Below are 8,640 nucleotides of genomic sequence, written 5' to 3'. Positions count from 1 at the left end.
TGAAATATCAAATCCGATCACAAGAAAAGGTATTTATAAAGCTCAACAGAACAACCACAAAGTCTCTAAGGATGCAAGTCCAACCTTCCAGACGGTCAAGAAGTAAAACGATTTCTCATGGTTGCATTCCTAGTGAGTCTCAGAAAAAGGCCAATAACTGTACTTCTTACTTCTGACACCAGTGCTCATCCATTCTCCACTTGCTCTATGTTACCCAACCCAACTTCACATACACTATATCCTCTCCCTAAACACTCATTCGCCCCTCTTGCCCTCCATCTTCTAGCCCCAGAGGGAGACTGAAGAGGACAAGGAAGGAGAATGGCTGGGCAGCAGGTGGAGAGCCTCTATGGGGGAAGGTTTGCCAAATCCAATTTCCTTTCTATTCTTCTCCCTCTTCACCGAGACTTGTCCCCCACCTCCAAGCCCGCTGCTTGCCCTCCAGGGCCAGTGTTCTCCAACACCCCACACAGACAAGAGACACTGGAGTAACCCCCTTCCTCATCCAAGAACCACCTTCCTTCTAACCACACATGAGAAGTCTGGCCAAGAACTGTTTTTGAATGAAAAGGTGGGTGGAAATGAGGGCCAGGTCCCCGAGTTCTGGGACGCAGCCCCACCCACTACATTCTTTCAGTTTATTTGCAGCTCTACTAATCACTGTCTTCACCAAAACCTGAGAGTCATGCAATTACCTGCTCATCACTCCAGTAAGAAATAACTTGCCAACACCAGTCATTGTCTCTAAGGTCTCTTCTGGTAAGCATTCTGAGTAAGAGAAGGAGTTACTGCCAGTCTCCAAAGTTTCAGAGCCCTACTCCAAACTTAGAATCTATGTTGTACTCGGACATCACTGCTCCAGCTGGTGTAGTCTCCTTACCTAGCTACTAATCATAATACAGCCCATCTCCAGGCCCTGGGTCTGCCTCTGCTTTGGAGATATGGAATTTCTCCCAGTTGGATAACTGACATCAGCTGACTGGCATCCTGGCAAGACTAAACTTGACAACGTCTCCTCTTTGACGGCCCGTCAGTACCACCTGGTGATTCACTGCCATGGTCTGTGGCCACATGAATGTGGGTCTAGACTAAGTGTTATGTTCAGGAAACAGTTTTGTCTGAGATGAGCTTTCAGGAGGGTGGGTTTTGCCTTGTTTTAAATTTCATGAGTGCAGTGCTGCTGCTGTGATAATCTTAGTATGTCCTTGGATTCTTTAAACGTCAGGGAACGGCAAAAATTATGCTCATTTCAGTGATAAACAAAATCCCAGGCAGCAGTGGTTAAAAGCACCTAGACTCCACTGGGTATCTGAGCTTAAGTCCTTCCGTGGAGCGTAAGGAGACTAAGAAGTGGGAAAGGAAGCATTAAGGATACTAATTCTTTTGCAGGTTAAATTATTTGGACCTTAACCTGCAAGAGAATTTAATCTTTGGACTTCAGTTTCTCCTGGGAATTTCACAGTGAGAGGGAGTCTCTACGCAAAGTTCGGGCATCTTTATGCTGTTAGAAATTTAAGGGTGGAGTATGTTAGTGTTGCCATTTAATCAGATTGCCTGACCTCTGGTGAGCTATATTGTGCAGTGTATAATTTGGGATGGGAAATAGAAGAGGTAGCAAAGCCACAGCCTTGGATACAGTGTAGATTTGGAGTTAGTCTAAGTAATATACTGTCTGGGAGCATTTTTGTGCTTCCACAGGAGGATGCCAAAGGAGCAGTAGGTGGTACTGAGGAAGCAACCCATGAAGGTGGAAACAAAACTGCCTTGATGAAAAGCAGGTCTCCCTTTCTGAGGACAGTCACGCCTTTGGTTGATATAATTCATGAAGAATCCCAAAGGATAAGAGAAAAAACATGGGAAATAATTGGGGGAATTAACCCCCTGACCTTTCTCAATCTTTTAAAAAAAATTTTTATATGAGAACCCTTAACTAACACCATCATCCTTTGCCCACCTTCTTTCTTACTCCATCCATCCTGAAGGTAGGAGACACTCATTGGTCCACACTGATCCATTTGATGGAGCTGATTTATCACAAAGTTCCAAGCACTGGGGTGCTCATTTCTATTATTTTCTCTCCACCTTGGGTCAGTTTGAGGCAGAGATCCTGGATATTGTTTTATTTTGCAGATCAAAGTTTTCCCCTCCAGTGGGCTTTCCTAAGGTCTAGCTGGGGTATAAATGGAGGCAGTACAGAGAGAATATCAGTTCACCCTTTGCATCGCATAAATAAACCACATTCTCCACTTTAGCTTTCATACTAAGATTTTAATCTCCTTTTTCTGGACTTCAATTAAGACTCTGTTCATCAGCTGGTTTTTAACTTAGGTGTGGAGTAGAGGTGTTATTTTTTTAGCTTTTATTTTTTTGGATTCCGTCAAACCAGAAGTGTCAGTGCAAAATCACAAAGATAGTAAAGAGCAGAGCTTGTTAGAGACAAGTCAGGGATCTGAGTGTGCTTGAAAGTGAGGGGAAATGTAGTCTGAGGCCAAAGATGGGTATAGCTTTAGATTCAATTTAAAAAAATTTTTTTATTTTTATTTTTTTAGCAAACGGGGAAGCATTGGAGGTATTTGAGCAGGGCAGAAACATTGCCAGGGATGAAAATTCCAGAGAATAATCTTGGAGCTGCATGTAGGTAGACTGGAGGCAGAGGAAACAAGATGACCGAGAGGAGAGGTAGTGGCTGAGGAAACGAGCCAGAAGGAAGAATGATTTTATAGAAGTGTCACTCGACAGATAATTCTCTACTGAAGGTGAAGGCGGTGAAGTTAGCACAATAATATCGTTATTCAGCTTTGGAAGCTCACAGCAGGGATTCTAAACTTTTTCCTTCAAAGAACAGATACATATTTTAGGCTTCGTGGGTCATACAGCCTTCACAGCAACCATCCAATGCAATCGCTGCAGCGCAAAAGCATCCTAGACAATGTGTAACTGAACACACAAGGCTGTGTTCCAGTAAAACTTCATTTACTGAAACATCCAGCCTGCAGGTCATGGTTTGCTGATCTCCGGTTTAGAAGATAATGGCACCAGGGCTGGTAGTAAACCATCACCTCTGAGCTATCAACCCGTCTTCTTGTTTCCTGGCCTGGGATGCTGGGGCTGGGACTCTGCAAAGCACTCTTCTGTTTTCCCTGTGAGGTCTGGAACAGGGAGAAGGGACACACTCCTTCCTGTTTTGCTTGCTGTCCCCATCAGGGTCATTACAACAATGGCTCTTTATGCTACAAGCTGCAGTGGGCTCTGATTTCCAGTTTCTTCCTACACTCCCAGAATCAGCCTCTAATAGAGCTGCCTCAGAGACATGAGTGCAGCCACCTGGCACCCCCTCCACAGGGGTTTGAGTCTTGGCATCATGAAGCCATTCCTCTGAGCTCCTGAGGTATCAGTGCCAGCCAAGTAGAGCCCTCTCCCCAGATCCAAGAGTCTAGGTCCTAATAACCCTCACCTCTTCCCTCTGTTCTAACAGCCCAGCCAGTGGTAGCTGCTTCCTGGAGTCATTATCTTTGTGTCACCTCAGAATTCCCTTTTGCTTTTCCTTGTCAATCCTCCAATATCTGTTTAAATAATTTCTTGTATTAATTCTCTCTATTGGAGTGAGTGGTGTGGTTTCTATTTCCCTCTCTGAACCCTAATCGATACACAACTATATTCTGCATAGAATAAGGAGATACATAGGGATATAGACAGGAAATAGGAGAAGTGTAGTCTTGAAGGGGTAAATGTTGAGTCTACTTTTAGAAATGATGCGCTTGGAAAACTGACAAATCAATCACTTCCAGAGTTCTAGCTGGCAGCTGGATATTGAAAAAAGTCAGGGATATATTATTCACATGAAGCTGCTGTTTATATGAGTGGGAAACAACTAGGAAAAGTATCATAAAAGTGGAAAAAATAGTAATGGGAAACACCTTTATTTTTGAGAGAAATGATAAAGGGAAAGAAAAGACAAGGCAAAGAAATAATTGTGTTATAGGCAGAAGAACAACTTGCGGAATACAAGAAGCCAAGAAAAGAGTGAGTTTTAAGAAGGTGGTCAAACTAGGAAAATCCTGTAAATATCAGGGGAGATGATGGATGACATGACCCCAAAAGGTAGTGTCCATAGAACAGCAAAGTTAGAATTGGAAGGGCTGGTAAGAGAAATGAAGCCAGAAAGAACCATCTTTTCTTTCTTTTTCAAGTGAAGAGATTTGATGGTGAAAGGAAGATGGGAGATCATATAGAGACCTACAAAGCCCAAATAAGCCAAATTTTATTTCTTTCTTTCTAAGGAAAGCTCTTAGGCAGAGAAGTGATCAGTGGTGATGGGTAATGGGATATGCACAGGATAAAGGAATAACACATGTGATGTGTGAGTGGAGAAAAGCGGGTGAGGAGGGATGGGATAGAGAACCCAACTGATATAAAGGAAGGGGACCTCGTTCTCTGAGATCCAGACAAATTTCATGTAGGGAGGAGAGCAGTGAACTTGTCTTGAAAACTGAAACTGTCCTAACGCCTTGTGCCTGTGTTAAACAGTAACGGGACAGTCATATTATCCTATTCCTACGCTAACCGTGCTGAGACTGAGCAGTAATGCCGTCTGCTTGTTCAGGGAATACGTGCTCATATATGATGAGACTGTGGACCACCCTGTCCAGATCCTCCTTTAAGAAAAGGCTTCTGCCCTAACTGCTGGGGAATGCTGTTGGCTGAACGTCTTAATCTGTCATTCCCTTCGGAGACTGTCCCAGCTGCAGAAAGCTGTCTCGACCATTACTTCCTTCCAGGAGTCACTATGTCCAATGACATGGCCCAATGTGGGACATTTCTGATGGGTCATTTTAAATACATAGAGCTCCCTATGGAGGACTGACTGACACTGTGGAGCCTGCATCATAGCTTGACTTCTCCTCTTGGCCGGTCCGGCTGTCTCCCCACCTTGTGCCTCAAGGGCACAGCCTAATAACCATCCTAGATACTAATCTGCCCCAGAATCTGCTTCTGTAATGACCTATAACGTCAGCTCAATAGCTTGCTTCTAACAGCTTGCTCATAGAGACTTATTTTAACAACCTTGCTGTACTGTGCCCACTAAATCAACTTATTTTGTCGTAAACTCTGCCCAGTCCCTACCAGTTTCCTGCCTTGGAAGACCTGCCTTAAAGTCATCTGGTCCAGGCCCTAAAACACTGTAGATAACCTGTCTCAATTTTCTTTTTGGAGACTGTCAAGGTGGTATCCTCTCTTACTTCAATGAGTGTAATAGACTTAGCTTTGCTGGATGAAGAAGTTTTTCTGGTGATCTTCCAGAGAATTGGTAGTTGAGAGTTTTCATCAGATATCATGATTCTTCCCAAGTCTTGGAAAGTCTGATAGCTTCAGGGGAAAAGGAAAAGTTTGGAAAATATATTTTGGCCAATTTAATAAGGAATTGACTCTAAAAACTATGTTTTCTGTTTTGACTTGGGATTTTGCAAGGAAGAGTGATCTCCTGGGGTGGACAGAAGTTCTACAAACTTGGATTCAGATAATATGGCATCGGACAGTCAGAGATTGGAGCTACTGTCTTCACCTTATAACTGGTGTTCTCAGAAATCCTATCACCCTGATGGGGCAGCTTGGGCTCTGGTGGACGTAAAGTCCCTGATATCTGCTTTGACTCCACAGTCATGTGTTTCCTAGGATTTGAGATGATCCTTTTTCATTCTGAGTGCTCTCACTTCTCCTTTCCTCCCAGTCTTCTCATCCCAACTCCTTCATCCTCTGATGCTTGTAGGTTCAGAAAAAGAAGCTTATAGCCACAGAAAGCTTTTCTTTCTTCCTTGTGTAAAATATATTCATAGGAACTTGGGAGCACATAGACAAATACATTAATTTTCCTTGAAATAATCTTAGAGATATTACAAGGGCAATTAATATGGGAGATGATCTTGAGAAGACATGTAATCTATTCTCCTGCCTTCTACTCCATTCTTAAAATATTCAGAGATGGAGGTTTCCTATATAATTTTTTTTCATTAGTTCTCACTAGGATGTATTTCTTATTTGTTGAAATTTAAGCTAACTTCTTCCTGCCATTAATGGAAATAGCTCATTCAGTAACTAATTGCTACTGAATGCCTGCTAGGACAAGTCCATCAACCCTCTCATAATATCATGTTCTATCTATCTATCATGGTTAGTAAACCTCTTCTCTATCTTCTCTTCTTTAGGTCAAATTGACCTAATTGTTTCCTTTATCTGATTTCCAAAAAACAATTTCAATTTCCTTTTTTGAATGCATTATTTGTAAAGACGGGCAGGGTGTTAATTAAGTCAAGTTCAGCCTACGAAAGACCCTTGATTCAAATTATCAGCTTCTGAGTTTTGAAACGTTTGAAGTTTAAGCTTATTTGATGTCATCTGGGTTTTCCCCTCCTTTTATTATCTTCGTTATCAACAGCAATCTCTGGTGCCTGAAGGCACTGAATGTTACAATTTCAAACACCCCACCCAACTCAGTTGAAAAGCACCTTGAATCACACTGGCTGTGGGGGCCATCTGGGAGCCATATTGACTTAGAGGCATAACAAAGGTAGGACCCAGTGCTTGGAGAGAAAATGAGACAGTTCTGGTGCTTATAATCTAGAAACTTTGCCACCCCCACAAAGAACAAAACAGATGCTCTTGATAAGCATTTTTTTCCACAGTATAATTTGCTTTTCTAAAGAAGTGGTACTTAGAGTAGCTGTAGATCAAATTAACATATGAATCTTTAAAAAACGACAAACCTGAGTTCAAAAATGGCACTTAAAAAATAGGTTAGGACACCTTTTTCAATTATATGCTTGAAAGAAAGTTTATAATGTGATTATACAATTATTTTGTCTAAAGTTAGTCAATTTTCTATTCTCATAATTATTGTGAGAGTTTGGCTTTCACACCTCTCGCCTCTTCATTTTCCCACAGTTATCACTAACTTTGAATTTTTCAGTTTCTTTATATTACCACTTTCATTGTTGCCAACTTCTTTGTGTTTTGGGGGAGGAAGCCAAGAGTGTGCCCTAGGAGAGCTGGATTGAAGCTCTGGGGTTTTGCAGATGGAGCCATGGCAATCCCTCCCAGTTGTACCCAATCCCATTTAGTTTTAACCTCACATAATTTTTCCCATTATTCAAAGCGAGTTGCCTCTTGTCTGTGCACTTATCTTGACGATGACTGAGCAGTCATTTCACTACCAGTCAAATACACTCAAGGTCTCATTTTCCTCATTTACAAAATAATTTCTGAAGTCTCTTCTAGCGCTATAATTTTACCATTCCAGCATTTTAGAATCATTAGCTCTATCTCCAGACCTTACATTTCAGCGTTTCTTAAAATCCTGATGTGGTGATAATTTTGGGGGTTATCGTAGTCTATTAGTTCACTGCTGAAAACGTGTACTGTTCTGTTTCCCTCGGGTGGGAGAGATGACAATCCTTGTACGTAAAAGTACCATAAGTTACATTTGCAAGATGAATTCCTATCTTTTTTTGGGAAGGGGTAGGGTCTTGTATTCCTTTTTTTCCCTCACTCTTTTTTTTTTTTTTTCTTTTTTCTCTTAAATTGTCCTCTCATGCCTTTAAGAGCCAGCCCTGTTCTTAGGACAGCCCTCCTAAACTGAGAGGGAGATTGCTGTATGTCCTGCCAGTCTCTTCTGTTAGACCTGAGCAGAGGGAGGTCTTGGACCTCTTACAGCTGCAATTTACTTCTTTAATTTCTGGGAAACTCTTAAAGTTCCTAAAAGTCATTGCAGAAATCACCAAAATCATAAGATATTTTCTTCTTCCCTTTTCTACCCTTTGACAACTTGCTTAGGAAAGAGGTAGTCTGTTCTTCTTCAGTTGGGAAAGTACCCATTTTCCCACTTAGTATTTTTACATTGTGACAGTTTTTCCCCCTTGAAAGTTAGAGAGAAAAGGATTGTCTCTATGAGAATGGGTGGAAAGGAATGACTGCAAACTATCATAAAAAGTTTTTTTGGTAATTCTACTTGGGGAATACGTTTGAATTAGTAACCACCTAATTCTTAACTTTATGAAATATAAATATATGTGGTACAAGCTTCTTTTAAGTAATTTCAAAGGAAAAAATAACTTTAAAAATGTTATAGATGACAGTTGAAATGCTTCCTGGACTTAAATAGCAATTACAAGTGAGCAATTTCAAAATCAGAAATGTTTGGATAAAATTTCTCACAAAACATGGTAGAAATTTTATCAAGTATTTCAATGTAATCACTGCCTTTTGTTACCAGATGTCAATCTTTTAAGAATTTATAGTGATTTTAAGTAAAAGGATATTGGAGAAAAACCAAAGAAACATAGTCTTCCTTTTTAGTAAATTCAAAAACTGAGTCCAGGAGACAAAGAACATTTTAATCTCTGAATCTGTCAGAGCCAAGAGCAATCAGGGCTGGGAACGGGGAAGAAGATGAGGGTTTCTGAGCCGTGTAACTGCCTGGGTTGGCATACGCACATTTGAAGAGTAAGGTGAGACTACTCAGGACTGCAAAGGAAGACCCACAGGTTACATTCTAGGGCACGAGGAAGTCAGGAATACCTAGGCAGATGCAGAAATCAGTGGAGATCTGGAAGGAATGCCCATTCCCCAGACAACCAGAGTCGGTAA

At 41.3% G+C, this 8,640-nt stretch overlaps 1 non-coding gene across 1 annotated transcript; it reads right to left on the bottom strand.

Moving 5' to 3' along the window:
• Positions 1-7,574: 7,574 nt before the first annotated feature.
• LOC123613341 (small Cajal body-specific RNA 11) lies at positions 7,575-7,700 on the bottom strand. Its single transcript, XR_006720717.2, has one exon.
• Positions 7,701-8,640: the final 940 nt, after the last annotated feature.

The sequence above is a fragment of the Camelus bactrianus genome, chromosome 5, assembly GCF_048773025.1.
Source record: "Camelus bactrianus isolate YW-2024 breed Bactrian camel chromosome 5, ASM4877302v1, whole genome shotgun sequence".
Taxonomy (NCBI): domain Eukaryota; kingdom Metazoa; phylum Chordata; class Mammalia; order Artiodactyla; family Camelidae; genus Camelus; species Camelus bactrianus.
Note: the sequence above shows the minus strand (reverse complement) of the source record. Positions and strands in the feature narration are given on the sequence as shown.